This window comes from Pteropus medius, unplaced genomic scaffold (assembly GCF_902729225.1).
Source record: "Pteropus medius unplaced genomic scaffold, Ma_sr-lr_union100, whole genome shotgun sequence".
Lineage (NCBI taxonomy): Eukaryota > Metazoa > Chordata > Mammalia > Chiroptera > Pteropodidae > Pteropus > Pteropus medius.
The window spans coordinates 23,567,785-23,587,121 of record NW_024346667.1 but is presented as its reverse complement, the minus strand read 5'-3'; the positions used below and the strand labels follow the sequence as shown (position 1 = coordinate 23,587,121).

At 32.8% G+C, this 19,337-nt stretch overlaps 1 pseudogene; it reads left to right on the top strand.

Moving 5' to 3' along the window:
• The first annotated feature begins 9,745 nt into the window (after positions 1-9,745).
• On the top strand, positions 9,746-9,864 carry LOC120613585 (uncharacterized; annotated as a pseudogene).
• Positions 9,865-19,337: the final 9,473 nt, after the last annotated feature.

Sequence of the window (19,337 nt, the reverse complement as noted above, 5' to 3'; positions counted from 1 at the left end):
TTCCTCTGTCCCACTCAACCCTATCTGTCCACTCACAGTAAAATTGAACACCAAAATCAGTAGTGACCCTTCACAATGAGCAGCATGAAATGAGAACTCAAAACTAATCTCCCATTTTCAGATAGGATGTTGAGAATAAAATTATTATTGTCTTCCTTTCAACCCTCACTTATATCAGGTTTTGTTCATTTAAAATACTCATCTCCTGAATTATTCTTATGCCTTCTGAATAAATGAATATGTAATCAAAATAAACAAATGAGTATCTTTCTCTCCTGTGTAATAATAACTGATTATCAGAATTGAGTGAATACAGGTCCATTAAGATAAAGTCAGTATCCAATGTTGACAATTTTAGTAGATTTTGGTGGGGTAGGGTGTGGTATACAGAGTTCTACATTTATGTTAGAAATGTCTACCAGAAAACCAACTAAGAAATCAGAAGGGATCATCATAAATGAGTGCTGGGTTACAGTAGACTCTAAAACAGTTCAGAATAGGACTAAGGCACTTTGGGGAAATGATAATAAAAGCAACAAGAGAAATTACTCTTGTATCAACTACATCACTATTTTATTAGGATAATTTATAGTTTGTTCTGCCTTCTTGAGATTTTGCTGATTCTCAAATTTTCAGCCACTAGAGTTCAAGGGGAATCAACAGATCAATCGGTACAGTCATATTGTAAAATCAGTCAGTAAGATCACACTCCTAAAACATGTTTCAACTTTGCAAAGGAAAGAGCGTCATTGCCTTTGTCCCTATGGCTAACATAAAGTAAAAAACTGACTTTTTCTTTATTTGTTCTCAGAATTTCCACCTGTGTGATGGCTATATACAAACATTAAATTTAAGTTTCTCCACAGATTTATTAAATTTCAAAACTGGATGGGACTTGAAAAATCATCTTGTGACTAATTTATCTTCATTTGACAGAAGACAAAGTTATACATTTAAATTTCTATTTTCCTTCTCTGAGCATAAAATTAAAGAAAATGGACACTCTTACTGAGTGATATCTTAATTTAAATAGTACTTCTTTAGTTTCAAAAGCAGTGCAAGATATCTACTTCATCTTAGAAAAGTTGTAACTATAGAGTATTAAAGAACACTTTGAATAAGACAAACACTAAAGTGGTAAACAAGTAAGTGATGCTTATCTCTCTCTTCTTATAATAGAAAATAGAACCAAAATAAGAAAAAAGGTTTTTTGCAAATAGATTCTGTAAATCAATAGTGAAAGAGCTTTTTACTTTTTAATTTTTTTTCACATAATAAAAGCAGAAAAAACTCTGTACACTTCCTTTGGGTGAATGATTTCCTGTCCTAAAAGTCTACATTTTATAGCTTCATTTTATTTCTCTTTACCTTATTGCTAGTGTGTGCAATCAAAGATATTGCCATGGAATCTTAGAAAAGAGTGTATTTTCTATTGTTAACAGGGGAGATTTTAGTCATCACAGGACAAACAACTGAAACTTTTTTTTCAATCTAAGAGAAAATATTGATGGGCATCATAGAATGTGTCTCCTCTTAAAGGTTTAAACCATTGCAGTTAACATCTGCCTAAGTATATTTATGCTGCAAGGTTGACCCTTTTCAACTGAACAAGATTTTTGCCTCACAGAAAAGATCTCTCAATTTTATAACCTTATCACAATCTGAGTATCTTTTATAAAAGTTTAGTCAGAATATGTAACTAAGATAAAACAAATTATTATAAATACTTTATTAATAAAGTCTTCAATGAATATTCTGGAGTATCTTTGATATAAAAAAACAAAATGATGTGAATCCAATGCCTAATCTTGGTTTCTGCTAACATCGTGCAATAAAAGGAATCAGTGCTCCTTGGAGAAATGACTGATTCTAGGACTGAGGCAGGTAATATACAAGATGAGCCTCAAGCTCCTTGTCATGCCAGAAAGTACAGCAGCGATCAAAAACAAAAGGAGGGAAGTTTGCCAAAGGAACACAGGAGCCAACTGAAAGAGGATCTAATAGTCAAAGACAGAACAATTTGAGCAATAAAATAATTAACAGATTACTGTATTATACTTAAAGTGTATTTTTAAAAGTATAAAGGTATACAGTTAATATCCATGTGGGCATAAATAACTTTAAATAATTAAAGAAAGAAAGAAGAACAGAAAATTTTTCTGTCTCGGAAACTTCCAAATAATTTATTTGTGTATCCTCCTTCAAGGATGTGAAGCATAACTCCCCGCTCCTTAAATATGGGATACACAGTGACTTGCTGCTAAAGAATGCAGTATGGAAATGCGGAAAAGTAACTTTACAGTTGAGAAACCTGGCAAACATTACCTCAGCTAGGTAATCATGGTTTTAACAACGAGTGATAATTCATATTGATAGTATGCACCCTTGAGATCATGTAATGAAAATGGCATTTCATCTCTGTGATCTTCCTCAAAACTCAAATTCTCAGTCTAACCAAGAAAAATACATCAAACCAACCCAATTTAAAGGATATTCTACAAAATACCTGATCAATACTTCTCAAAACTGTCAAAATTATCGAAAGAAGGGTAAGTCTGCCTTAGCCAAGAGAAGTTTTAAATAATATGGTGGGTGAATGTAATATAGTATCTTGGATAGGATCTTGGAATAGAAAAAAAATATTATTGAGGAAAAACTAATAAAATCTGAATAAAGTATGGGTTTTAGTTAATAATAATTTATCAGTATTAGTTCATTAGTTGTGAAATATGCACCAGAGTAATGTAAGATGTTAGTAACAAGGGAAACTGCTTTGGGGATTTACGTAGTATCTTTGTAGCTTTTTTTGTATATCTAAAACTATTGTCAAATAAAAAATTGGATTTTTAGAAGAGACATATGAAATGTACCTAAAATTAATCAAAGGGTAAAATCCTTTTTTTATGTAAAAATAATCACTATAAAATTGTTTAGAATACATTTACTCGACCAGACATATCTTCTGTTCCTCACAGATCAAGCCACAGAATATTAAAGAAAGATATATAATGACTCGCATTTGCCAAGAATTTAAGTACCTAATACCTTATCTACCTTAACCATTTCCACAGCTGAGTATAATAAAAATAAGAATAAGAATATCTGATATTTATTAAGTAGTAAAGATGAGGTATGTGCTATTTTTCATGCATTATCTCAATCATGACAACAAAAAAATGGTTTTTGCATATGGAAAGCACAAGAAAACTATGAGAAGTGTTTGTGACTCTCAATTCTATGAGAAGGATGATAGGTCTAATGGAATCAGCAACTGAGGTGAAATAAAGCTGAAACCATAATTCCAAGCCTGTGGTTTAAGTCCAGGTCTTTTTGCCTCAGTAATTATAGCTGCAGATGCTTTTCATTTTAACTGCCGGGGAAGACAAAGAGGTGTGACAGAATCAAGGCTTAAGTCACATAAATTCAAGCCTCTATTTTCTGGTGAAAACTACATAATTTATCTTTATATCAACAGGATGCTTTGCTTTTTAAGGTTTAATTAGATAAGAGTCTGTCCAGAATGTTTATGAAATACCTAATTAGAGTTAATGATTATCACCACATGTGAATAAATATAAAGACAATTTCTCTGAATGTGCTCTGTTCATTTATCCTAAGTCTTAGAAAACTTTTGAAATTGTAAAATACAAATGATGGAAAATAACTCTAGCCGCAACCCAAAAGACTAAAATATTGCCATAATCATTGGAGAATACCTTAGAGAGCTCACACAAATTTGGGCATCAATACCTGTGCCAATTGTATGTAAAATTTATCTAATTTTTTCTGTTAAAGATTTTTAAATGATTTTGTTATACAATGATGATAGCAACTTTATAAACAAACATTAATTTTAGGCAGATACCATAGACTTCTTATAATAAAATTCTGTTTCCGAAGATAGGAATAGTTTCTGTGTAACCCGAGTATAGGAATAAGGAGAAAAGCAAATGATGTATCTAAAATCACTCTGTAAGTTGGAAAATACCATAAACGTATATTGCTATTGTACTTTTTTGTTCTACATTTATACAAGAAAACATTTTTCCTTTTATTTCTATTGTTGATAAAGTTACATTTACCTGTCCTAAATGTTGTGACAGGTGAATTATGCTATTTGCAATAAATGCACAAATCTGATCTTCCAACTGATTTGCAGCACTTAAAATTTTTTTATTCAATTAAAATATATGTACAGAACAGTACACATATAAGCCCATAACTTTAGTAATTTTCTAAAATTGAGTGCACCCATGTGATGAGCACCCATATCGAGTATGACTATGTTACCAGAAATCAGAAGTCCTAATGCCCCCTGAAGTCACTACCCGCCAAGGGTAACCATTATCTTTATTTCTAACAGCATAGGTTAGTTTTACCCGCTTTGTATTTTATATGATTGGAATTTTCAACGTACAGTCTTTCGTATCTGGCTCCTTTCACTCGGCATTTATGTTTTTGCGATTCATCCACATGTCAAGTACAGTGAAAGCTGTTCATTCTCATTGCAGTATAGTCTTCTACTGTGTGAGTATACTATAGTATGCTTATCCATTTCTGTCTTGCCAGGTATTTGGGTACTTTCCAGTTTGGACCTAATACAAATATTACTATGATGAACATTGTACTACATGATTTTTGGTGAATATGCATACATGTTTCTGGATTTCATGGGTTTTCATCTTAGATTATGTATATGGCCTACTTTAACAGATATTACTGACAGCTTTTGACAACTAGAAATTCATTTAAAAGCCGCTGAATACTTGTATTTAAGAATAAAACACAAATAAACTCTATTCCCAAAGCAAGTAAGCAAGCTTGGTTAGCCTCTGAACCCTGAACTCTCGAGTATCAAGTGTAAAACATATATGTGAAAAAAGTATCAAAATAAAACATTTTTCAGTTATTTTTACATTAAAACATCTTATTGGAGGCTACTCTTCAAATGATTGAATTTCAATAAAGACATTTTTAATAGTGTAGGTGATGAATTCTAAATTTTGACTTTGTGAATCATAGAAAAAGAGCTTATTGGGGCATGCAGCAGCTTTCAGAATGCCCTTCCACCATATAACATGTCAGAATAACAAATGGCATACTCTGTAAAGAAAATTAATTTAAATAAGTCAGGTAAAAACCTACCTGTCTTGAAAGAAAAGATATTTTGTATAAGAACTTCATCTTATTTATTGCCTACCTGGACAGGTAATGTATTCAGGTTTTTCCAATCTATTCTTTTATGATAAACAGACTTTATACGCTCATCATGAGTGCGACCACTTCTCAGATCCTTCCTCACTTAAAGTGTTTTTATTATAGTTATCACTTAATTATAGAATTCTATGTTTCTAATTCACAAAAATTTTCTTCCTTTTTTTTACTATACTGTCTATGGTAAATTTTCTCTTCTAAGCAATGAGAGAAGCCATTTAAAACTACGGCAATATTTTTTCTATGATTCTTTAATAAGTGATATGTCACCTATGTGTGGTGCTTCTCTGCTGTAACTATAGATTCATATAGAAAATTGCTGTTTTGAAAACATTTTCCTTTATAAAATTTTATATTATCCAATTATCAATTATAAATATTAAGACATTCAATGCTTCTTACAGTAGCAGACCTACAAAAAGCAACATTTATCTTCATCACTTTAATAAGCACTTCAGAAGCTACAGTCAGAATTAATTGACCTTCAAAATACTGAAGACCTTTCCCATTAGAGACATTATATAAGAAAATATCCACTGGTGTTTTAAATATTTGGAAAGTTATCAGTATTAGAATTTAGATCTGTATTTGTTTATGTATGTATGTGTGCATAAATATGTGTTCTTATACATAAATTATAGTGCAGATAGATTGCACAGCAGCATATCGATTCTCATTAAATTTTAATGTTATCAGTCATTAACTGAAGAAAAATTTTCGGTTTTCTATCACGTTCAATGCTCTGTGCTAAACACTTGCAGGATGACAACGCTGAATACAACAAATAACATATGGCCTAGAAAGAGTCGTAATATATGCAAATGAGTGAACGCAAGTTACAAAATGTTATGGATAGTATGCGATATTTATTTAATTACATGCACATATAAAACCTTTCCACTTAAAAATAGTATGGTCTTTAGGAAACAAATATACTTGAGAAATAGTGTCATTATCTTTTAAAATGTGTACTCTTAGAGATAAATTATTATCATTTTGGGTACCATTTTTTCCTCAGAAAAGTGAAAGAAAAAAATGGATAAATGAACAGAGGTATCGGAAATATGACAGGGAAAATGTACACATATGGCAACAAATTAGAGATATGATTAGAAAGGTACTTGTACCTTTCTAATAAAAAGAATTAGAGATATGATTAGAAAGGTACTTGTACCTTTCTAATAAAAAGAATACCTTAAACAAAATATTTGTGTGAAATAAAATTTAAAAGACTAATAAAGAATGAAGTAGCATCACTTCCATCTCATTCTTTTGGTCAAAACAGTCACAGACCAGGAAAATAACTGGAGGTCATATAGTCTTATTGGAGAGGTACACTCAACATTAGAAAAATGTAAAAGTTTTCTATGAGAAAAACAACACGATTATTTTTGAAACAGATAAGCTACTTCTAATATTCTAATAATTTTTTTTTAAAAAATCAAGAATTCTAAGAACACTCTGATGAAAACCTTTATAAAGGGTCAATATCCCTTCCAAATGATATAAAAACCACAATTATTAAACTATTTTTACTTGCACATGAATAAACAGATCAAAAGAACAAATGAAAGTGTCCAAAATGGAATAGATTTAAAATAATTAAGTACATGATAAAGGTACAAAACTAGTGGGGTGAAGATAAACTATGCAATAAATGGTATTAGAAACACATATTAGCAAGCAAGAAGAAAAAATGCATTCATAAGATAAACTTTAAATAAAAATAAATTACACAGTGAAGATTTTAACACAGAAAAAGAATAATATAGAATTTTAAAAAGCAATTTTAGAATGAGAAAGGCGTTTCTGAATACAAAACTAAGAACTATGAAGATATAAATTAGACCTGAAAATAAATTTTTTAAATTTGTTGAGTACAAAAAACACATGACCAAAAAAAGTTGGGAAAATCAGTTGAAATGCGCATAACAGGGAGAGGACTAATTTCCTTTATGTATGTGGCAGATTAAATACAGGTGTAAATTTGTTAACACTCCTCCCTCCAGAGGTGTATTCTATTTCCCCTCCCTTGGATTCTAAACTTAACCAGTGACCACTTTGACCCTGAAGTTATGCAGAAGTGATGCTTTGTCTGTCTCAGGATTTTCTTTAAAAGTATCCACAGTTTTCTACCTTGATAATTGTGTGCCCCAATGCCACCAAAGCTATGATGAAACCCAAGCTTGCCATATTGAGAGATAGCATAGAGAGATGCTTGGTTAGTCCGCAGTGGCTTATTTGGATAAAGCAGCATTCACATGACTCTAGTCCAAGTTATTATCTGACTGTTATCACATAGAAGCCACCAAGAAAAACCACCCAGCTGATTGCATCATCTGGTGGCTTCAGAATCATGAGACAATTATAAATTATTGTTTTGTCATTGAATTTTCAGGATGGTTTATGAAGCAATAGACAACCAGAACGATACAAAAAAGAGCTACAAAGCAAATAGAAAAATGCAATAACCAAACAGAAAAATGAGCAAAATATATATGGTAGATTATATTTTCCAAAGATGGCTACAATAAAAATGCCCATCCCTTATGCTTTTCCATTCTTCTATCAAAAAGTTTAAATCTCCTGCTCTTGAATCTAGGCTTACCTAATGACTTTCTTAACCAATAGAGTACAGATAAAATGACATTCTGGGACATCTAAGACAAGGTTATAAAAAGTCTTATAGTTTTCACCTGGGTCTCTTGGAATGCTCACTCTTGGGATGCTCCTTCTCAGACTCCAGATGGCATGTCATGAGAAACCCAAACACATGAACCAGCCAAGTGTAGGCACACCAGTGAGCAGTCCAAGCTGAACTCCCATCAACAATCAGCATCAACTGTCAGCCATGTGAGTGTACTATCTCTGATGTCTAAATTAGCTGAGAATGCAGATTTCTGAAGTCCCACATACATTCTAACTATGAAAGCCTAAAAGAAACTGGTAATGGAACTTCTAAGTGCTGGGTTAAATCTTTATACAGCAGTAGAAAATGAGAACTGTGGCTTGCTACATATTTCCAACCCACATGCTTGTCAACAAATGGACTCCACCAACAAGAATTGTTGCTGATTTTTTGTCTTCATTTTCTTAAATCTGGATAGGTCCCATGGCTGTTTTGAGCAATACAGTATGGTAGAAGATATGTTATGCTATGCCCTTTACTGGTATATTCTTTAAATGGCCTGGCAGCTTCTACTTTAACTTCTTGCCTCTTTAGAATACTGATTCTTGGGAAATTCCCTATTGGAAGAAAGCTATCATATACAAAGTATGACAATCATGAGATTACCATGCCTTGAGAAAGACAAACTATATAGAATGGCCCTAGAAAATGAAATGCAATGTGACGAGAGGACAAGGAATACTATGGGGGGCAGAATAATGTTCCCACTTCCGCGAATGTCATTCTCTAATCCCCACAAACTATGAATATGTTACTTTACAGAAGGAAGGATCTTTGCAGAAGTGACTAAATTGGAAGATCATTCTGGATTATCTGGGTTGGCCTCATGTAATCAACAGACCCTTAAAAGTGGAAGAGGGTGGCAGAAAAGTGAGTTAGAGAAATGTAATGGATGGAAAAAGAGTAAATCGCTAAAGCAAGAGAAAGACTCGATCTATTATGGCTGGCTTTGAAGGTAGAAGAAAGGGACCATGAACCAGGGAATGTACATAGCCTATAGATCTAAGAATGGCCTTCAGCTGAAGTCAACAAGGAAGCAGGAACTAAGACACAATTGAGGTAAAATTCTCAATCTGTAGAAGCTGAAATCAGCCAACAACTAAGTTTTAGCCTGGTGAGACCCATGTCTCACCATGACTCTAGCTTTAGCTCACTAGCTGCCATCTGTCTGCAACTGTATAAAATATCTAGCAAGAATTGCTGGGCTGACCTGAGTCAACTACAAAAACATAAGATAGATAACACATTTGTTTTAAGCTACTAATTTAGACAGTTATTTTTATGGAGCAGCAGAGAATTAAAAGAGAAATAACATAAACAGAGAATTGATAGAAAAAGAAACACAAAATGCTCTTAAACACGAGGAAAGTTACTTAACCCCATTCATATTAAAGAAAATGCAAATGAAAAGTATACTAGAAAAGAGGAGTTCCCATTTTACCTTTGACATATAAAGAATTTGGAAGTCTTTATGCTCATCTTTACAACACAAAACGCTGAACAACTTGGAAATCTATTATTTTATCAGACTCACTAGAGAACTGAAGTCACAAAGAAAACTATTAACCCCAAAATCTGGGAAGACAGACTCATCCAAACACAGCCAAAATCTGCTTAACTGGAGCAGAAGCCACCGAAACCATAAACTGGTGGGAACACATAAATGATCTTGTTGAAGTATTGCCGGAAACACGAAGGTGAGAAATTCCTGGGGCCTCCACACTTTTGTGGACTTTACTCCAAAAATTGCACCAGGTTCTCACAATGAAGACTTGAGAAAGATTTTCTTATGGCTCTGGCAAAGGGAGAGGAAGAGTATTCATTATGAAATATGCTCAAAGAGTCTATGGCCATGCTACCCTGAAAAAGCCCAATCCTGTCTGATCTCGGAAGTTAAGCAGGGTCAGGCCTTGTTAGTACTTGGATGGGAGATCACCTAGAAAGACCAGGTGTTGTAGGCATAAAATTTTTTTTTAAATTTTAAAAAAGAAAGAAATATGCTCAAAGATTTCTCCATAACAAAGGCCTACATTTAAAAAAAAAAGACTCTACTAGAGCTTTATCCCAGCTGAGGGAAGGGTATTCCTCCCTGTCAGTGATACCCTCACGCCTAGACTTCCTGTCTCAGCTAATGGGAGGGGGAACTTGGTCAAGAAAGGTCAAGACTTTAAGGAAATACATTGAGAACACTGCAGCCAGGGGAAAGAATAGAAAGCAGGGGAGAGGGGGAAGCTATACCACTAAAGAAATATTTATACAGGTCACAAAGAGCATGAAAGACGCAAATGCACTAGAGCAATGAGATTTACTTAGGAAATTACAGAACATTCTCTGTCCTCCATGTTTTACTATCATATCAACAGGACTCCAGTATAATAAGCATGAATTGAAGCTGAAAGGATTGCAGAACAGAGACCATCTCTGAGGAGAAATACTTAGATGCACAAAGTCAAGAGAAGAGACAAAAATAGACACTAGTGGTATGTGAAGCCCCTTATATCTATGGCAAATGTTAAATAGAGCTCAGCACCTAATGAGATAAACATAAATCTTAACATTAAAGATCTGCTTACCTCAACTACCTGGTATATGTCTAGCTTTCAACAAAATATTACAAGGTGGGACAAAACACAAGAAAAAAACAGTTTGAAGAGAGAAGCAAGTGCTAGAACTAGACTCGGATATGAGGCAAATGTTGAAAGTATCAGAGAATTGAATAAATTAACTATGATTAATATGTTAATGGTCCTAGTGGGAAAAGTAGGCAACATGCAAGAACAGATTGATAATGTAAATAGATAAACTCTAAGAAAGAATCAAGAGAAAATATATTTTAATTTTTGAATATTAATGACATCAGTAGTAGAGCCCCACATCCTATTTTATATGCTAAGATTAATTTTGGAGAAGGTAATTACTGCAAAAGAAGATTGTCATAATCTCCTTCAGTGAATAGTGAAATTTGGGAAGAACTGGACTTCTCAGCTTAATCCCAAATCCTTTAAAATTAAGGTTTTTGAGGGGCTAAACAATGTGATGATGTAATACTTTTTTTAAAATATTCCTTCAAAAGTTAAATAAACTAACAAAAATTTGCTCCATAATTTTAACAATCAATTTGATTGTAGTGAAGTATTATATTCACACTTGCATCAAAGGCCAAAAGACTATATCGACAATAAGAGAGAAAAATCAATCAAATGAGGATTAGCTTTGTTTCTTTTCTGAGAATGCATAACAATGTAATTAAATGAAGCAGAAAACTATAAGCTGTATGTTTTGAAAACTCCACCTAGTAGACAAGATGGGTTGTGTCAGGCATTCTGACGTAAAAGAATACATTTAGAGGTTTCATTGCCATGGGAGTCAATATATTCCTCAACTTCAAAAGACCACTTTTGTTAGGTTATTATTTAGATCAGATTATTGTAACATAGAAAATAAATTATTCCTTTTGATGTTATTAACATTTCTTATCCACAGAATCTGCATCCTTGATTCTCAGAGAACCTGAAGTGAATAGCATCTCTTACAGATATTAAATATGTCTTTGTATATTGCCATTTTCTATTCTTTTAAATAGAATCATTCTTTATTTTCTCTTGAGTACTATTATAGATCATTGAAAATGAAAGTTTTATGAGATCATCATAGAAATAATGTTAGGAAGATGTGGAGCAATCTGAGAATTATTCAATGAACAGTAAACAATATCGTACCATCAAAAGATGGATTAAAGAAATGGTAGTCAATATCCTATTAGTAAGTCCATTATAACCTCCATTAGAGCATGTTGGATTTTTTTAAGGAAACTAAAACAATTAAAAGCAAATTTTAACAACTGAAAAATGAAGGGCTAATTTATAATGGAAACTAGATAGTCATCACTTCTGTTCTACCCAAAACAAACTGCAAGTCATTATTCACCATATTAACTACTCATTTATTAAACTGTATACATTGGCAGAGGTAATGTGTTAGATTTTCTAAAACAAACACCTTTCCAAGAGAAACATAGATAGTAGTTGAAAAATATGCTTTTATATCAAAATAACTATTAAAACATATAAAACTAAATATTTTCTTTTAATAATTCTAGATAAAAATAAGAGTAATCTAAGATTAATGACTGTTGAATTATATATTTTGAACCAGAGAGAAATTGTACCTACTAGAATTTAATAATAACTGTGATTATTATAATGAACTCTCAGTTCACAAAAACTAATAAATGTTTCAACTACACGATGTGGAATGAGCACAGAACACCAAATGAAGAAAAATTGGAGTTAAGCCTGTTTTTACATGCACTGACTATTTATCTTTGGGCAAATCATTTAACCTGGGATTCGATAAAGTTTTCATTATTTCTTTAAAAAATTTACACCTTGAAAATGTAACGTAAAAGTCAAAGAAACCGTTTTGAATTGGAAAGGCTGAAACTTGTCTTGATAGGAAGGTTGTCTGTTTATGGTACCAGCCTGTTCACTGACTACACTCAGGGTCAGTAGCAAGACCATGAATCTAGCATAGCAGCATTATCATTTATTTCTATTTTAAATTAACTTTGTAATCGTAGTCTTGCTGTACTGGTCCCTGTGACAAATAGTCCATTCTTCTTTCAAAAATGTCATCTCTGTTCTCTATGCAATAAACTATGTGGAGGAAACAGATTGGAAGCCCAGCAGACTAGCAATATTCCACAGTGTCTGGCTAATCTCTTTGTGAGACCCCGCAGTAGTCAGTACAACAAGGGCTGACCATAACCTAGATATTGTAATGTGTTTGAATTCCCAGTCTTTAAAAAAGACACTTTGCTTCTTACCCATTAACTTTTTAGGTACAATTGGTATGAGTAGGAAATGGTTTTTTGAAAAAGTGACTGAATTACATTTCACTATTTAAAAATCCACTCAAATTTTAACATCTATTTTTTATCTAACAAATTAATTTGAATTAATAGACTTTCTCAATCTAGAAATACCCTAGATAACTAGACTAATTTATACCTTAATGTAAATTATTCCAATATCCTCATCAGATTGCCTAAAATTGGTGTTCTGTAACCATGTATGTTTCTCCCTAAACACTTAAGCTCATTGAATAAAGAGTCCGTGTCTTATTTATCTTTATCTTCCTGGTGTCTAGCAAAATTTCTGGTATATACCTATTTCTTGAAGAATTGTACAGAAGATATATAAGTCTTACTTGGGAATGAAAATGGGTTTGAGTAGTCGCCATCTGTACTGTGGTACATGTTAATAAAAGTATTATCTATGTGAGGCACTAGATTCCTATCGAGGCTGAAAGAAAGAGACCTAGGGATAGAATATGGTGGGAGAAAGAGCAAAGAATCAAGAGTATATATGTAGGGGGAGAGGAGAGAGGTAGATGGGTTAAAAAAGGTCAAATATGTGGTGACAGAAAGAAATCTAACTATGGAAGGGGAACACATTATAATATATATATATATTAATATATAATATATATTATATATATATATATATATATGCCTTACTGTTAAATTGTACACCTGAAACTTACTGGATTTCATTCACCAATGTCACCAAAAAAAAATTAATTAATTAAAAATAATTTTTTTAAATAGTATGTTTTACTTGTTGGCAATTTTTCTGAGAGTTCTGATAGTGGCAAACCCTCTATCTGTTGAAATAAGTGTCTTACTATTTCTAAAAGTTGCTAACACCTAATAAGCTCTTTTTAGCATATGACAGAAGTATTTACTTTTCTAAGAATAATTCCCAGCAAGGTGGCCTTGTAGGGAGAAGAGTGACCTTTTGCAAAACTCCATGGAAACCAGCTGGTCTTGTTAAGTGTTGGGGCGATCAATATTGATAGAATGTCAAAGTTGGAGATCAGCCCTGGAAGCCTATGGTTCATCTTGTAACCACAAAGCTTGGACTTCAGTCCCTAACCATACCAGAGTAAGGGATGAGGCTTACCCAGTCAGGCAGCTGATAGACAGACTCTTTGCAAAAAGACTTGAGTTTCTCTCCTGAAATCTTACATATGGACCTTTTAGATCCCTGTGCACTGCCCTAACATGTGATGGATAATGGGGTAACTGTGCAACAGCTACTATTTTTTTCTTCTTAAGTTTCTCCGGGAAACACTGTAAATACTGTTCCAGACTTCATGTTGTGTATCTTCTGCCCTTGCTTGTTTGACAAAAGTGAAGTTCAATATTGTGAGAATTGAATTATATATTTTAACTAGTGTGTGCCAACTGGATTGCTCTAAGTTAAACCCATTTAATAAGATTTAGTTAGTTAAGGTATATTGTTTGAAAAGCCTTCTTAAAAACATTTTTACTTAAAATTAGCGATACCACTAAGAAAAATTACGTAGAAGTCAACTTATATTTCAATTCAACAAATATTTAAGTGCCTGCTACATATTAGTTTCTCTTTTTCTTTTTTCTTAACAGCAACAACTTCGGTTGAATAATTTAAGAAGAACTTACTGTGTTTGCACACTTTTTGTATTTGACTTGAATTTTACATGGCCCTTTATAAGAATTCTCATTCAGGAACTTGGATTCATGAGTGTGTGTTTTAGCTGCAGTTACTGAGCAGATTTAACACGCTGCTATTAGCAATCAGGGCTACGAGGTGTGAATATCCCCATTGAGGTTTTCTTCTCGATTTAATCAAAAGAATTTAAAGAAAATTGAAAAAGGGAGATTTTTAGAGAGTGAATGAGCAATTATCTAAAGCACTGTATATCCAGAACCAAAGCTCTATTAATTTGTTGGTTTTCTATAATCTCTAAAGCTTATTTTCTGAAGAAAAAAAAAAGAAAACAGTGAAAGAAAATGTGGTATCTTTACTTCTAATTACAAGTCTTGGTATTCAAATCCATAACTGAATCATTGTCATACATCAATACCAAATTATTACCCACATCCTATGCTTATCATAACTTTAAAGCTCAAAGCCAGAAATTACAAATGCTCACAGTTGCCTTTATATGGTGTGTTAATGACAGAAATTGAAACATTACCTAGCTTCATCATGGCCAATCTTAATTAGGGAAGGTGTCTAATATAAATTATAATTAATAGGATTTAAATTAATCACTTCATATCAGTATTGTTTATTGAGTTTTATTTTAATAACTTATTTATGATTATAATAATTCACATAAGTAAAGAAGTATATGAAAGAAAGCAAATAATCCCATAGCTTCCTTCTTATAACAATTTAATTTTTAGGTGGGGCCAAATATATACTTTTTAAATTTAAATAAATGTTACCAGATTACTTTCCTTTGAAACTAAGGGGGATTACCTAGGGACCTAAGATTCTGCACAAGCAAAGGGAAATACTAAAATCATAAGAATTTAAGTAAGAAAGTACATGGGACTTGTGTAGACTCTAAAAGACATGCAGTAAGTTTCCTGACAAGTGTCATGTAAATACAATATGGATTGCGGATGTTTTATCACTCATATAAGTGTTATTACAGGACTGGATGCTTGGAAGAAGAAGTAGAATGTGGAATGGGAATTATAAAATAAATATAAGAATTCGTATATCCCTTTCCCAGTTTGAAGCAAGTGCAAGTTTAATTACGCAGTATCTGTGTGAGAGTGCTAATTCCACCACACGCATGCCAGCACTGGATGTTATCAAATATCTGATGAACAGCAACAAAAATGATGGTCTCATGTTTTCATCTTTATTTCCTCCATGATTAGTAGTTTAAGCCTCTATATTTTATTTTTGTGTTAACCATTTGAAGTTTCTCTCTCTGATATGCATATTTATAGTCTTTGCCATTTTTTTTATTCCAGTGGTTGCTTTTTTTCTTATAAGTACAGAAGGATATTTAGAAATATTAGGCCTTTCATAATCATTTATGTCTCAAATGTTTGGTTTTTTCCACAAAGGATAATATTAATGTAGCTATGTAGTAAAAAGAAAAACTTAAACATATGAAATATGGCTGTCTAAATGGGACATATCATAACCCGGTTTTTTCTCTCTAAATGATGACATTGTTCTTCATACCTCAGTATTTGCCTTTCTCATTCCCTGTACCTTTATTTTAGAGTGAAGATTCAATTATTTTTTAGAATTGACATTGCATAAAACAGGTTCTTTTGGACAACATAAACAAATTCTGCCTAACATCATGTGGAGGCCAGAAATAGCTGTTTTTAAAGTGGTTAAGTTTAATCTATCTGGAACACAGCAAATAAATGAGTACTTCAGGAAGCCCTTGAAGCTATTTATTCCCTTGGTATCTGTCTGTCTGTCTCTTTTTCAAAGTGTGTTCATGTGTGTGGGTTTATACTGTCTTTTCTTATACTATTCAATCATTTCAGTAAAAATTCAATTTTTTAAAAAATAATTTAGCTTCTGACTTACTGAAGATAATTTAAAAGCAATGATGCCAGTTGACTGATACATAAATGTTCAGCAACTAACAAGGTGATAATTTTTTTGTTTTATATATTAGAGCCAGTATCCATATATTCAAAATTATAAAATAATAAAACATCTTAATAAAATATTTAAAGGTTTTCCATGTAAATAGACACGTCTTCAAGGTGGTTACTTGGAATGCTTATACATGCACAGCTATCACGCCATTGCATATTTTGGAGTTATTTTCAGAGACACAAAAGCACCAGTCTTGTAGTTAGACTTTATATTTTAAAACCAAAGTATATGTTACAGCTTATCTTCTTTTGATTCAACAGATAACTTTAACTTTTTTATTACTGATTAAATTTACTGCCTCCATTGCAGACAGTTTGGGAGTATGTGTGCATTAGCCCAATTCTATGAGCTCATTAAGAATAGAAACTGCTTCTTTCTCATGTCTGAACATCCTATGCAACATCTTAGTGTAATGCACATGGTAAATGATGAATAAATACTTTCTAAATTCTAAGTTGTTCAAGCTGTGAAGGCAATTCTCACAGACTAATTCCAAAATGTTTAAAGTAATGGCAGGATCGTTGAAATAAACGCAACGCTTCCAAGCTGACTGTTTTGGCATGGGCAGCATTCATTTGGATGTCTAAATTCTGGCATGTTTTTTGGAACCAGACAGAAGTTTCATTACTCTGACATGGTTTTGGCAAAAATCAGTGCAAAAGGAGTCCAGTTCAGACAATGAGTCATGGCAATCAAAGGCAGGGATGCAATAATATTCCAATTCAAGCAAATATCATTTGAATCGGGATCTTTAACAGAAGTTGTGGGCATGGCATAGTCTAGTCTCTGAAAAAAACTTAGACCTAAAAATAATATCTGACAAAGCATGTGGGGGAGATTTTGTAGCCATTTAGAACTTCATATTGGTTTAAGGACTAAGGCAGATACCCAGGTAAACAGTATAAGGTGTAAAAAGATCATTATTCCAAGACAATAGATTTATTTAAAATTCATTACCTAAATACTGAATTAAGGATAGAAACTTTAATTCAAGGCCCTCTACAGTCAGCCCCAGGCTGTGGATAATATTTTCTGCTGAGGTCAGGATTAGTTTAAGAATTCAACGCATAGCACAGAGAATATCCAAATAAGCTGATCCAGATCACAGAACTATCTAATAGAAAGTTCTGTAGTGATGGCAATGTTATAATGCACTGCCCAATGTGAGATGCGTCAGCCACATATGACTAATGAGCAATTGAAATAAGGCTAGTATGACTGAAGAACTGAATATTAAATGTTATTTAATCATATTTAACTTAACTATAAATAGCCATGAGTCTAAAGTCTACTTTATGAACAGCATAGGTCTGTAGCAAGGAGTTAGCAAACTACCACCATGGGCCAAATCTGGCCAACGACCAATTTTTGTAAATAAAATTTGTTATTTTTTATTTATAGCCACACTCATTTGTTTACATATTGTCCATGCTCCTTTCACACTATGTCAAGCCTAAGTAGTTGTTACTGAGACCATATGACCCAGAGAGACTAAAATATGTACTATTTGGCTCTTTAAAGAAAACTTTTGCCAACTTATGGTCTAGAGAAAGCTAGATTTATAGCCTTCCTTTGGTTTACCCTATCGATTAGCTGTAAATGGCCTAATCAAGTCAAGAACAACATGTTAGTGAGTATTTGAAAAATATCCAAACTTAATCTATCCCTATAATTTTGTTAAACTCTAAGTATAATTGTACTATAATTGTATCTGTGTGATTAGGTTAGCAGAAGAGAACAAAGATCCTTGAAGGCAAATTGATGTAGGACTAAATAGGTCAAAGGTAACATAAGGTCTCATTCATCTTTGTATATTTCAGTCTTTAATACAGGGCTATAAAAATGTGTAACAGTAAGTAACTTTCTACTGTATTCAATTTAATCAAAGTGAAGAGTTATATGCCTGTCTCCAAAAAGGCTAGACCCAAACTAGACAGGAAATGCGATAAAAATTACACTCTTCCTTAAGTGTATAACTTTTATATCCATCTCTTTCAAAATATATTTTGCTATAAAAGGTCACTGAGACTATATGTTAAATCAGAAATGACTTTTTTAGCTTGTCATGTTTGTTATATTTTCAAAGACTATTCATATTCATTAGATGATTTTGAATTATAATTAATTTTTGCAACAAGTCAGAGTTTTTTTTTAAAAGAAAACCTCTCTTCTCTTTGAAAAGAACTTGGGATTACTCTGTAAAGTTTTTCGGAGTAAAAAAATGTTCCACATTGAAGCATAGAAATGACTTGCTTGATTATAATTTTTTTTCAAGTGCAATGTGCATGAAAAAATAAAGGTTCCTCAAACTTAACATCAGGAAATTCAGTCCTGGGGACTGGTCTGGCGCAAGGGGCCACTGTCAGACTATTCACACACTCATTTATGTGCTGTTCCTTCAACAGACACAGAAATGTTCAAGTGTTGTTGAAACTCAAGAAGGTGAAAGAAGTAGCTAGGGGAAAAAAAAGGAAAGAAAAGAAAAGAAAATGCTTCATTTTGTTTATTAGAAAACAGATGTTAACAGGCCAAGAGCTGACAAGGCCAAGAGGAAAATTTTGGCCTGTAGTTCTGGAATTGTACTTATGCCAAGAGAAGTGACTAAGTTAAAATGAGGCCCTTAGAGTGAGCCCTAATCCAGTCTGAATGATGTCCTTATAAGAAGGGAAAATCAAACATGCAGAGAGACACCAGGGATGTGTGTGTACAAAAGAAATACCATTTGAGGGCACAGCAAAGTGGATACCTGCAAGCCAAGGAGAGAGGCCTCAAAAGAAACCAAACCTGCTGACACCTTAATCTTGGACTTTTAGCTTCTAGAACTATGAGAAAATACATTTCTGTTGTTTAAGCCACAAAGTCTATGGTGTTTTGTTATGACAGCCGTAGCAAACTAATTTACTAGCCTATCCTGATTGATGTAGAAATTGATACCTAAATGTCAGGTGATGGTGTAACAATAACAA